This window comes from Rattus norvegicus, chromosome X, assembly GCF_036323735.1.
Source record: "Rattus norvegicus strain BN/NHsdMcwi chromosome X, GRCr8, whole genome shotgun sequence".
NCBI classification, from domain to species: domain Eukaryota; kingdom Metazoa; phylum Chordata; class Mammalia; order Rodentia; family Muridae; genus Rattus; species Rattus norvegicus.
The window spans coordinates 153737674-153749241 of NC_086039.1; positions in this window are offsets into that span (position 1 = coordinate 153737674).

Below are 11568 nucleotides of genomic sequence, written 5' to 3' on the forward strand. Positions count from 1 at the left end.
ATGTATGTATGTATGTATGTATGTATGTATGTATGTATGTGTGTGTGTGTGTGTGTGTTTTGTGTGTATACACACACAAAGCAGTGACATTCAGATGAGCCAACCTGGTTGTACAGCTTACAGTTGAGGACAGTTATAGAAAATGGAGAAACAAGAGGTGATCCACCATGAAGTGATGTTTGACAGCATCTTAAAATAACAAACATGTTAGAAGGCATATTATCTTCCTCAAGCTATTCCCCAATCCTAATCATCCATCTCCAGCTATATTATAGAATCCTTAAGAAGAATATGATTCATGGTTATTTATTGCCTGCTCCCCTTCTTGTTATCCTCTGACAAAAATGGGCTCCCTCATCTTCTAAGCTCTCTGGATAATCTTGAACTATAAGGACATTTTCTGGCTAAGGATTAATATAAATTCCAACACAATTTCCCTTTATAACATGACATAAATAGATACTCTAACACAATTATTTTTAAGGTAGTATGTGGAGAGACTATGAAAGTTTTTATATTATCACATACCATCTACTTCTCCAGAAGAACTCCATGCAGTTTAAATGTAATACTTTAACACAATTAGAAGAAAATCAAAACTGTTTAAAGAAGAGAGAAAATAGAAGTGAAGTATTACTAAGGAGTTAAGAGGACAGATGAGTCTATGAGAAGACCTGAGTCAGACATTCTAAACTATGATACATACAGAAGTCAAGCAGGTTTCACAAATGAGTGAACCATGCTAAGTTAAGGGCTGGGGAAGCGGGAAACCTCATGGAACTAGGAAGCATTTCTATCCCCAAATGCTACAGGAGAGTTTTAAAACACAACATTAGTTGACCACAACTTATCTGTAGATGATGTTTTGGCTTCAATTTATGACTATTGATTCAAATAAAGAGAACATAAAAATAAACATGATTTCATTCTGTAGTTCCTGAAAGACTAAGTAAGGACAGGCAGGTAATGGACTAGAGACACTTCATCATCTACATTCATACACTTCATTCATGTAGATTGTCCTATCAAGAGAAATGACCTGTTTCTTATTGCAGCATTCTAACAAAAATTTCTACTTAGATCTTTGCTTCAGGGGACTAACACAAAATAATGAATGGATAGAACACTTAGAGGGAATGTTACTTAAAAACGTACTGATATCCCACATATGGTGTCTATTATGCAGACAGTCAGGAAAATCCAAATGTATAATGTTAAACTGCAGTTCTGGGAAAGCATTTCCACTGAGAACAAAATGATACAGACCAGGTCTGTAGCTCCCTAGTGCTCTGGTATGAAGTAAAGAAAAAGCTTTGAAAATTTAGAATGTCCTGAAATTGACACTCTTTAATATCGATGGCTTCCTCTGGGTTTTAACAGGAACTGTGATGGAGATAACTCAGACCACAGCCCCCAAAAGTAGACTAGAAATAATGGGGAGGTGCTTTTCAATGTTGACATAGAGGATCTATAACCAAGTCAGCATGGAGGTAGCTACAGTATCACCTGCTGTCTGGCCTGTGCTTTTCTCAAGAGGCAACTTCACTCATACATTTGGGATGCATTCTTTCTCCAGTCAGGCTTTATCTATAGTACATCTGTTCATACCAATGATACACCAGAGGCTGTGATAACATCCATTCCCATTGCTTTAAATACCAACTCTATCCTCATGGCTTCCAAATTGATATTCTAGTCTAGACATTGCCCCTAAGCTGCAGACTTGCATAAACTGTTCTCTCCATGCCCCTTTGGATGTCTCACAAGCATCTTAAATATTTCATAGGCAATATTAGGCTCTAGAGTTTTAAGTGTTCCACTTCTGTTCCTCTCCCACTCTTATCCACCTCAGTAATTGGCCAGAAACCTGAGAGTCATCATCATTCTTGTTCCTTTTTGACATCACACTAGAGATCGCAGATAGAGATCAGATGGCCCTGATGTTTACTATTTGGACTTAAATCACACAGATCCTTTTAACAATTCATGTGACCTCATTCAAATCTCTAAGACTCCCATTGAAAAAAGTGATAATGCTTTTATAGATAACCAATAAATGAAATAAGATAGAGACTATTAAGTTCTTAGAATATTGAAGTAAAATACCTATTTAGCAAATCCTATGTTATTATCTCTCTTCTCATTTTGTATTTTTCCTAATTGTAGTTGCATTATTCTATAAAATGTTGATAATGGAATTTACATTATAATGATGTTTGGTTAATTAAATAATATACATATACTACACATAGAGTCAGATCTTTGATAAATAGTAATTTAATGGTAATTATTAGCTTGTCAAAGCATTAAAGATAATTATTAATTTGTTATTCCTTAAAAATATCTTGGGGAGTTACTAAATTTTTGGCATTTGGGTAGATGATCAAGTCTATGATGCCCATATCCTGTCTTGTATGGGACTTTCTTTTCTAGTGTGGATATGGAAAAACAACAAATATAATTGGGGAATTGAATAGTGTTGTAGTTAATGAAGAGTATAGCAGTAAAGAATAATGTTAAAAGTAAAATTAGAGAACATAAAGGGGAAGGGGTTACAGTTTAAATCAGAATGGCTAAGGGAATCTCTAAGTAAAATCACAGAGATTGGGAGGATGAAATCAAGTATGTGCCCTGAGATAGGTCTATAAGGAAGTGCAGAATTTGGTATGATTGAAATTGTAAGAGTGAGGAAGAGAGTGATGTCAGAATAAGTCAGATAGGTAGTAAAGTGCAAGACCAAGGAGGGCTTTGTCAGCCTTTATAAGAACAATGACTTTTATTCTGAGACGACAAACCAGTGGAAAAATTTTGATGATAACAAAAGAAGAAGAAGAAGAAGAAGAAGAAGAAGAAGAAGAAGAAGAAGAAGAAGAAGAAGAAGAAGAAGAAGAAGAAGAAGAAGAAGAAGAAGAAGAAGGTGTTTCATTATTTACTCTGCTGAACTAAGACCAGGTAACAAAGAGCTTGGGTAAGAGTAGAAACAGAGAGACTAATCAAGAGGTTATTGCAATAAAGCAACAGATGATAGCAGATTAGATGAACATGGTATCAAGAGAGTTTAACCAATATTTGAATTGTGGATACACTTTAAAGGTAGAGCATTGCTGAATAAAAAGCATTATAAACATCTAAGAGATAAGTATAATTACAAGTATTAGAAGCAGAACATAATGATTGAAGTACCAGCTGCTGAATTTGAATCCAAGTATAAAATTATATTCATAGAAGCAAAGGCTATAGACAGCTAAAACTCCTTCTCTACCTAGAACAACTTTGGCCCTAAGAGTTAAGCAAAACTCAACAGTAGAGAGAGATCTGGAAAAAGCTTAAACCTGTAGAAATACAACCCAATTACAAATAGTCTATAGATCAAAAAGATGTCTCATTAAGTTTATCCAAATTAAAAGGACAAGCCAAGAAAGAGGGGAAAAAGTCATTTTAATTTGCATTTCTTTGATTGCTAAGGATGTTGAACAGTATAAAATATTTTTATCAGTCATCCGTGCTTCCTTTTAGGAGACCTGCTCTCTCTCTCTCTCTCTCTCTCTCTCTCTCTCTCTCTCTCTCTCTCTCATTTGTATTTGTAGTGTGTGTGTGTGTGTGTGTGTGTGTGTGTGTGTGTGTGTGTGTGTGATGTAGTTACAGGCAATGAAACTAGAAAGAAGACTAGGCAAAATGAAGTAACAAAAAAGGATAGAGTAATAGAACCCCTGTGAGAGTAGAAGGGAAAGACAGGAACGATGGGAGAGAAAGATGAAGAATAAACTGGAAAAAATCAGTCTTGAAAATATCATAAGGAAGATTGATACTTTGTATGTTAACTAACAATAGTAAAGAAAGATACAGATCAATATTTCTCATAAATTCAAAGATCATCAACAAAGTAATATCAAATACATAAGGAATAAATTATGACCAATTGCAATTTATCATGAAATTTTAAGACTAGTTCATTATTCTTAATGAAATACATGATATTAACAATATAAAGGAATACATTTGTGACACTATTAATAGAGGAAGTTCACATCCATGAAGTACATGCCTTCAATTAATAAAGAAAGGGCATATATAAAATCTGCGACAAGGATCATATTCAGTGATTAGAAACTGATGACTTTGCCCCTCAACACTGGAATGATAATGCCTGCTTTTATTCATCCTATTCAACATCATAGTAGAATCTTTAGTGAAAGGTGTGAAGAAGAAAAAGAAAAAAACAAAGAGCCACATTGACTGAATGAGAAATAAAATCATACTATTTCATTTGCTATGATTGTTTATATAAACACTACCAAGGAATCTCCATTAAAACCTTGGAAATAATAAAGGAGTTCATCAAATGTAACAGGATAAATGTCAACACACAAAAATCTACAATATTGCTACATATTAGTAATTCAAGGTTTTAAAACAAATTTTAAAAATAATTGCAATAGCTATCTAAAAATGAAATATTGAGGTGTAAATATAGTAAAACATCCTGGAGGTGGATGCTGAAAGTCACAAAACATTTATTAAAAAAGTGAAAGGATCAACTGCATTTATGGTACAGAGACAGACAGATAGACCAATGGAATAGAATTGAACAACCAGAAATGAACCCACACACTTATGGTCACTTGATTTTTGACAAAGGAGCCAAAACCAAACAATGGAAAAAAGATAGCATTTTCAGCAAATGGTGCTGATTCAACTGGAGGTCAACATGTAGAAGAATGCAGATTGATCAAAACTTATCACCCTGTACAAAGCTTAAGTCCAAGTGGATCAAGGACCTCCAAACCATCAAACCAGATACACTCAAACTAATAGAAGAAAAAGTGGGGAAGAACCTCGAACACATGGGCACTGGAGAAAATTTCCTGAACAAAACACCAATGGCTTATGCTCTAAGATCAAGAATCAACAAATGGGATCTCATAAAACTGCATAGCTTCTGTAAGGCAAAGGACACTGTGGTTAGGACAAAACGGCAACCAACAGATTGGGAAAAGTTCTTTACCAATCCTACAACAGATAGAGGCCTTATATCCAAAATATACAAAAAAACTCAAGAAGTTAGACCGCAGGGAGACAAATAACCCTATTAAAAATGGGGTTCAGAGCTAAACAAAGAATTCACAGTTGAGAATGCCAAATGGCTGAGAAACACCTAAAGAAATGTTCAACATCTTTAGTCATAAGGGAAATGCAAATCAAAACAACCCTGAGATTTCACCTCACACCAGTGAGAATGGCTAAGATCAAAAACTCAGGTGGCAGCAAATGCTGGCGAGGATGTGGGGAAAGAGGAACACTCCTCCATTGTTGGTGGGATTGCAGACTGGTACAACCATTCTGGAATTCAGTCTGGAGGTTCCTCAGAAAATTGGACATTGAACTACGTGAGAACCCAGCTATACCTCTCTTGGGCATATACCCAAAAGATGCCCCAACATATAAAAAAGACACGTGCTCCACTATGTTCATAGCAGCCTTATTTATAATAGCCAGAAGCTGGAAACTACCCAGATGCCCTTCAACAGAGGAATGGATACAGAAAATGTGGTACATCTACACAATGGAATATTACTCAGCTATCAAAAACAATGACTTTATGAAATTCATAGGCAAATGGGTGGAACTGGAAAATATCATCCTGAGTGAGGTAAACCAAGCACAGAAAAACACACATGGTATGCACTCATTGATAAGTTGCTGTTAGCCCAAATGCTTGAATTGCCCTAGATGCACAGAACACATGAAACTCAAGAAGGATGACCAAAATGCAAATGCTTCACTCCTTCTCTAAAAGGGGAACAAGAATACCCTTGGCAGGGAAGAGAGAGGCAAAGTTTAGAACAGAGGCAGAAGGAACACCCATTCAGAGCCTTCCCCAGATGTGGCCCATACATATACAGCCACCAAACTAGATAAGATGGAGGAAGCAAAGAAGTGCAGGCCGACAGGAACCGGATGTAGATCTCTCCTGAGAGACACACCCAGATTACAGCAAATTCATAGGCGAATGCCAGCAGCAAGCCACTGAACTGAGAACGGGACCCCCATTGAAGGAATCAGAGAAAGGACTGGAAGAGCTTGAAGGGGCTCGAGACCCCATATGAACAACAATGTCAGACAACCAGAGCTTCCAGGGACTAAGGCACTACCCAAAGACTATACATGGACTCACCCTGGGCTCCAATCTCATAGGTAGCAATGAATAGCCTAGTAAGAGCACCAGTGGAAGGGGAAGCCCTTGGTCCTGCTAAGACTGAACCCCCAGTGAATGTGATTGTTGGGGGGAGGGTGGTAATTGGGGGAGGATGGGGAGGGGAAGCCCCAGATAGAAGGGGAGGGGAAGGGTTAGGGGGTTTTTGGCCTGGAAACCGGGAAGGGGAATAACAATCAAAATATAAATAAGAAATACTCAAGTTAATAAAGATAAAAAAAAGATGCTATATAGTACCATGGCAATTCTCCAAAAATTCTTCCACAAATTTCATGGATTATCATTAAAAAATTCAGCACAATGTATTTTTAATATAGAGAATTATAAGAAAAATTTAGAATAAGCAAAACTATTTTGGCATAATGAAGTCAGAAGACTTAGGCTACCCAATTTTGCAACACATTACATACATTAATATAGAGTGTGTGGCATTCATGTACTGATAAGCATGTAAACCATTGAGGGGGTGTTCAACTTACTCTAAAATTGCAAGTTTGGTTCATTATTCTATAGCAAACACATATATTCTACCACATTAACAGGATAAAAATCACAATCATATCAATCGGTATCAAAGAAGTATTTGAGAAAAGCCAAAATGTATTTCTGTAGTAGAGTTTGAAATCAGAGATGGTGATACATCCAGAAGTTTTGTTATTATATAGAATTGTTTTAGAGATCCTAGGTGTTCTGTTGTTGTTGTTGGTGGTGGTGGTGGTATTTTGTTTTTCATTTTGATTTTTGATATGAAGTTGCAAATTGCTCTGGCAAGGTCTGTAATGAATGGTGCTGAAATTTTGATAGGAATTGTATTGCATCTGCAGATTGTTTTTGGTAAGATGGCCATTTTTAATATGTTTACCCTACCTATTCATGAGCATGTGAGATGTTTTCATTTTGTGATATCTTCTTCAGTTTCTATAGAGTTGATGATCTTGTCATACAGGTAATTCTCTTGTCTGGTTGTAGTTTCATCTTTATACTATTTGTGACTATTTTGAATGGTATTGTCTCCCTTCGTGGCCCATTTATCTTTTGTATAAGGAGAGTTACTGATTTTTTCGTATTCACCTATTTTCTGAAGGTGTTTATCAGCACATGCTCAAAAGACACTCCAACATACAAGGACCCATGCTCCACTATGTTCATAGCAGCTTTACTCAAAATATCCAGAAGCTGGAAACAACCTAGATTTCCCTCAATAGAAGAATGGATAAAGAAAATGTGGAATTTTACACAGTGGAATACTACTCAGCTATTAAAAACAATGACATCATGAAATTTGCAGGCAAATGGATGGAACTAGAAAGTATCCTGAGTGAGGTAAACCAGACACAGAAAGACATGCATGGCATGTACTTACTTATAAGTGAACATTAGACACAAAGTACAGGATAACCATATTACTACATTCCACAGACCCAGAGAAGCTAAGTAACAAGGAGGGCCTAAGGGTAGATGCTTGAATCTTCCTCAGATATTTGAAGTAGTTGGAGGGAAGGAACTGGGTGGGCTAAGGAGTGGGGAGGGGAACATAGTTGAGATCATGTGTAGAGGTGGGTTGGAAGAGAGAATGGAAATTGGTGGGAGACAGTTCTGATACAGGAGAGACTTCTGGGAGTCTTTGGGGGTGATCCTAGTTGAGACTACTATCAGCAGGGGATGTGGAGCCTGAAGAGTTCACCTCATGTAGGCAGGTAGGACATCCAGTGGAGGGAGGGGGCATTATCCCACCCACAAAACCTTCAACCCCAAATTTGTCCTGCTGACACCATGCACATGGATAAAAATTGAGAGACTGAAGGAATGACTGACCAATGATGGGCCCAACTTGAGACCAATCCCATGGACAAGAACCAATCTCTGACACTATTAATGACACTCTGCTATGCTTGTAGACAGAAACCTAGCATAACTGCAATCTAAGTGCCTTCATATACAGCAGTTGGCTGAAACAGATGCAGAGACCCACAGTCAAACATCAGGCAAAGTTGGAGAGTCTTGAGCAAGAGTGAGAGAAAGGATTGAGGGAGCAAGAGGAGTCAAGGACACCATAAGAAGATCTACAGAGTCAACTAACTTGGGGCCATGGAGCCTCATAGAGACTGAGCCACCAACCAAAGAGCAAGTACTGCCTTGTCTGACTCCAGTGGGAGAGGATGTGCTTAGTCCTGCTCTGACTTGATGTATCAGTGTATATGGGTACACATGGGGGACTTCCCCTTCTCCGAAGAGCATGGGAGGGAGTAATGGGTGGAGGATCACAAAGGTAAGGACTGAGAGAAAAGGAGGGAGAGGAGCTGTAAGCAGGCTGTAAAGTGAATAAACAAATTTATGAAAAAAGAATAAAATAAAATGCCACAGTCTGGAAAACAGGTAAACACACACTAAACCATGTATTACCATTAGCAATCTTGGGCATTTTTTCCAAAGCAAATAAAATTTAGATTCATACAAAAATTATGTTCATATTAGCTTTATTCATAATAGATCACAATTTGAAAACAATCCAAATCTCTCTATATACCTTAATAGATATTCTAATTTCAGTTTATTGCTATGATAAGATATCCCCACCAAAAGCAACCTGGAGTAGGAAAGGTTTTATTCTGCTTCCAATTCCAGATCACAGTCCGTCTCTAACGAAAGTCAAGGCAGGGGCTTAGTGTAGGAACTTGAAAGTAGGTCTTGTTGCTTTTACAGAATGCATTATCTCTGAGTAACTCACTTCATAGCCAACGAAGGTACAACAGGAACCATGGAGAATGTTGATTAATAGCTTGCTCGTAGGCTCATGTTTAGTTAGCTAGCTTTCTTTTTTAAATTTCTTTTCCATTTATTATACGTTTTGTGTACACATGTCCTATGGTGTGGAGGTCAGAGGACAAACTTCATGAATTGTTTCATGAGAACCTTCTACCATGTGGGTCCCAGGGACTGAACCCAGACTCTGAGGCTTAATAGTGGCAAATGTGTTTACTTGCTGGACCATCTCCACAGGCTTCACACAACAATCACAACGCATGAAATAATTCTAGTGTCAGAGTGAAAACTACCAATAGTAACTCTCATTCTTGATTATTGAATAACTTTTGGTGTTTGTTTAAATACTGGATTGGGATATTTGGAGTAACTGTAGTAAATGTTTAGTACTTAGATAACTGATTTGGTAATTTTTACTTTTCAATATCTACACATACATTCAGTTTATTCTCCATATTCATCTTCATCTTTGCATTCATCTTTCTCTTGCCTCTTTTTGTTTGGATATTTTACATATTTGCATTTCAAATGTTATCCCCTTTCCAGATTCCCCCCTCTCCCATTCCCCCTCCCCTTGCATCTATGAGGATGCTCTCCTTCCCACCCACCCATCCCCACCTAAATATCCTGGAATTCCCCTACAGTGGGGAAACAAGCCTTCACAGGACCAAGGGCTTCTCCTCATATTGCTGCCAGACAATGCCATCCTCTGCTATATATGTGGCTGGAGCCATGGGTCCCTCCATGTGTACTCTTTGGTTGGTGGTTTAGTCCCTGGGAGCTCTGGGGGTCTGGTTGGTTGATATTGTTCTTTCTATGGAGTTGTGAACCCCTTCAGCTCCTTCAGTTACTTCTCTAACTGCTCCATTGGGGTCCCTGTGCTCAGTCTAATTGTTAGCTGCAAGCATCCACATCTGTATCACTAAGGCTCTGGCAGAGCCTCTCAGGAGACATCCATATCAGGCTCCTGTCAGCAAGCACTTCTTGGCATCAGTAATGGTGTCTGGGTTTTGTGTCTGTATATGGGATGGATTGTCAGATGGAGCAGTCTCCGATGGCCTTTCCTTCAGTCTCTCCTCCACTTTTTGTCTCCGTATTTCCTACTGTGAATATTTTGTTCCCCCTTCTAAGAAGGATAAAGGCATCCACACTTTCTTCTTCTTCTTCTTCTTCTTCTTCTTCTTCTTCTTCTTCTTCTTCTTCTTCTTCTTCTTCTTCTTCTTCTTCTTCTTCTTCTTCTTCTTCTTCTTCTTCTTCTTCAGCTTCATGTGGTCTGTAAATTGTATCTTGTGTGTTCCAAGCTTTTGGGCTAATATCTACTTATCAGTGAGTGTGTGCCACATATGTTCTTTTGTGGCTAAGTTACCTCACTAGTGATGATATTTTCTAGTTCCTAATAATTTCATGAAGTCAGTGTTTTTAATAGCTGAGTTATACTCCATTGTGGAAATGTATCACATTTTCTGTATCCATTCCTCTGTTGAAGAACATCTGGGTTATTTCCAGCTTCTGGCTATTATAAATAGGGCTGCTATGAACATAGTGGAATATGTGTCCTTGTTATGTGTTTCAGCATCTTTTGAGTATATACCCAGGAGTGGCATAGCTGGGTCTTCAGGTAGAACTATATCCAATTTTGGGGGAAATGTCAGACTGATTTCCAGAGTGGTTGTACCAGTTTATAATCCCACCAACAGTGGAGGACTGTTCCTCTTCACATCCTCACCAACATCTGCTGTCACCTGAATTTTTAATCTTAGCCATTCTGACTGGTATGAGGTGGAACTCAGGGTTGTTTTGATTTGCATTTCCCTGATGACTAAGGATGTTGAACATTTCTTTAGGTGCTTCTCAGCCATTCAATATTCCTCAGCTGAGAATTCTTTGTTTAGCTCTATACCCAATTTTTAATAGAGTTATTTGATTCTCTGGAGTCTAACTTCTTGAGTTCTTTGTATATATTGGATATTAGCCCTCTATCAGATGTAGGATTGGTAAAGATCTTTCCCCAGTCTGTTGGTTGCCATTTTGTCCTAATGACAGTGTCCTTTGCCCTACAGAAGCTTTGAAATTTTATGAGGTCCCATTGGTCAATTCTTGATCTTAGAGCATAAGCCATTGGTGTTCTGTTCAGGAAATATACCCTGTGCTTATGTGTTCGAGGCTTTTCCTCACTTTCTCTCCTATTAGTTTCAGTGTATTTGGGTTTATGTGAAGGTCCTTGATCCACTTGAACTTGCACTTTGTACAAGGAGATAATAGGTTGATTTGCATTGCTTAATGCCAGTTGAACCAGCACCATTTGTTGAAAATGCTGTATTTTTCTACAGGATGGTTTTAGCTCCTTTGTCCAAGATCAAGTGACTATAGGTGTTTGGGTTCATTTCTGGGTCTTCAGTCATTTAGCCAAATATCTCCTACTTTGGGATGGTGATAGCCACAGTAGGCAATCGCCACAGAAATGTCCACAGGTCAATCTGATCTAGAAAATTCCTTAGCTGAGTCTTTCCTTTTATATGATTCTCTGCTGTATCAAGTTGACAGTTAACACTAACCAGAACAATGAAAAAACAAATTGTAATACTGACATT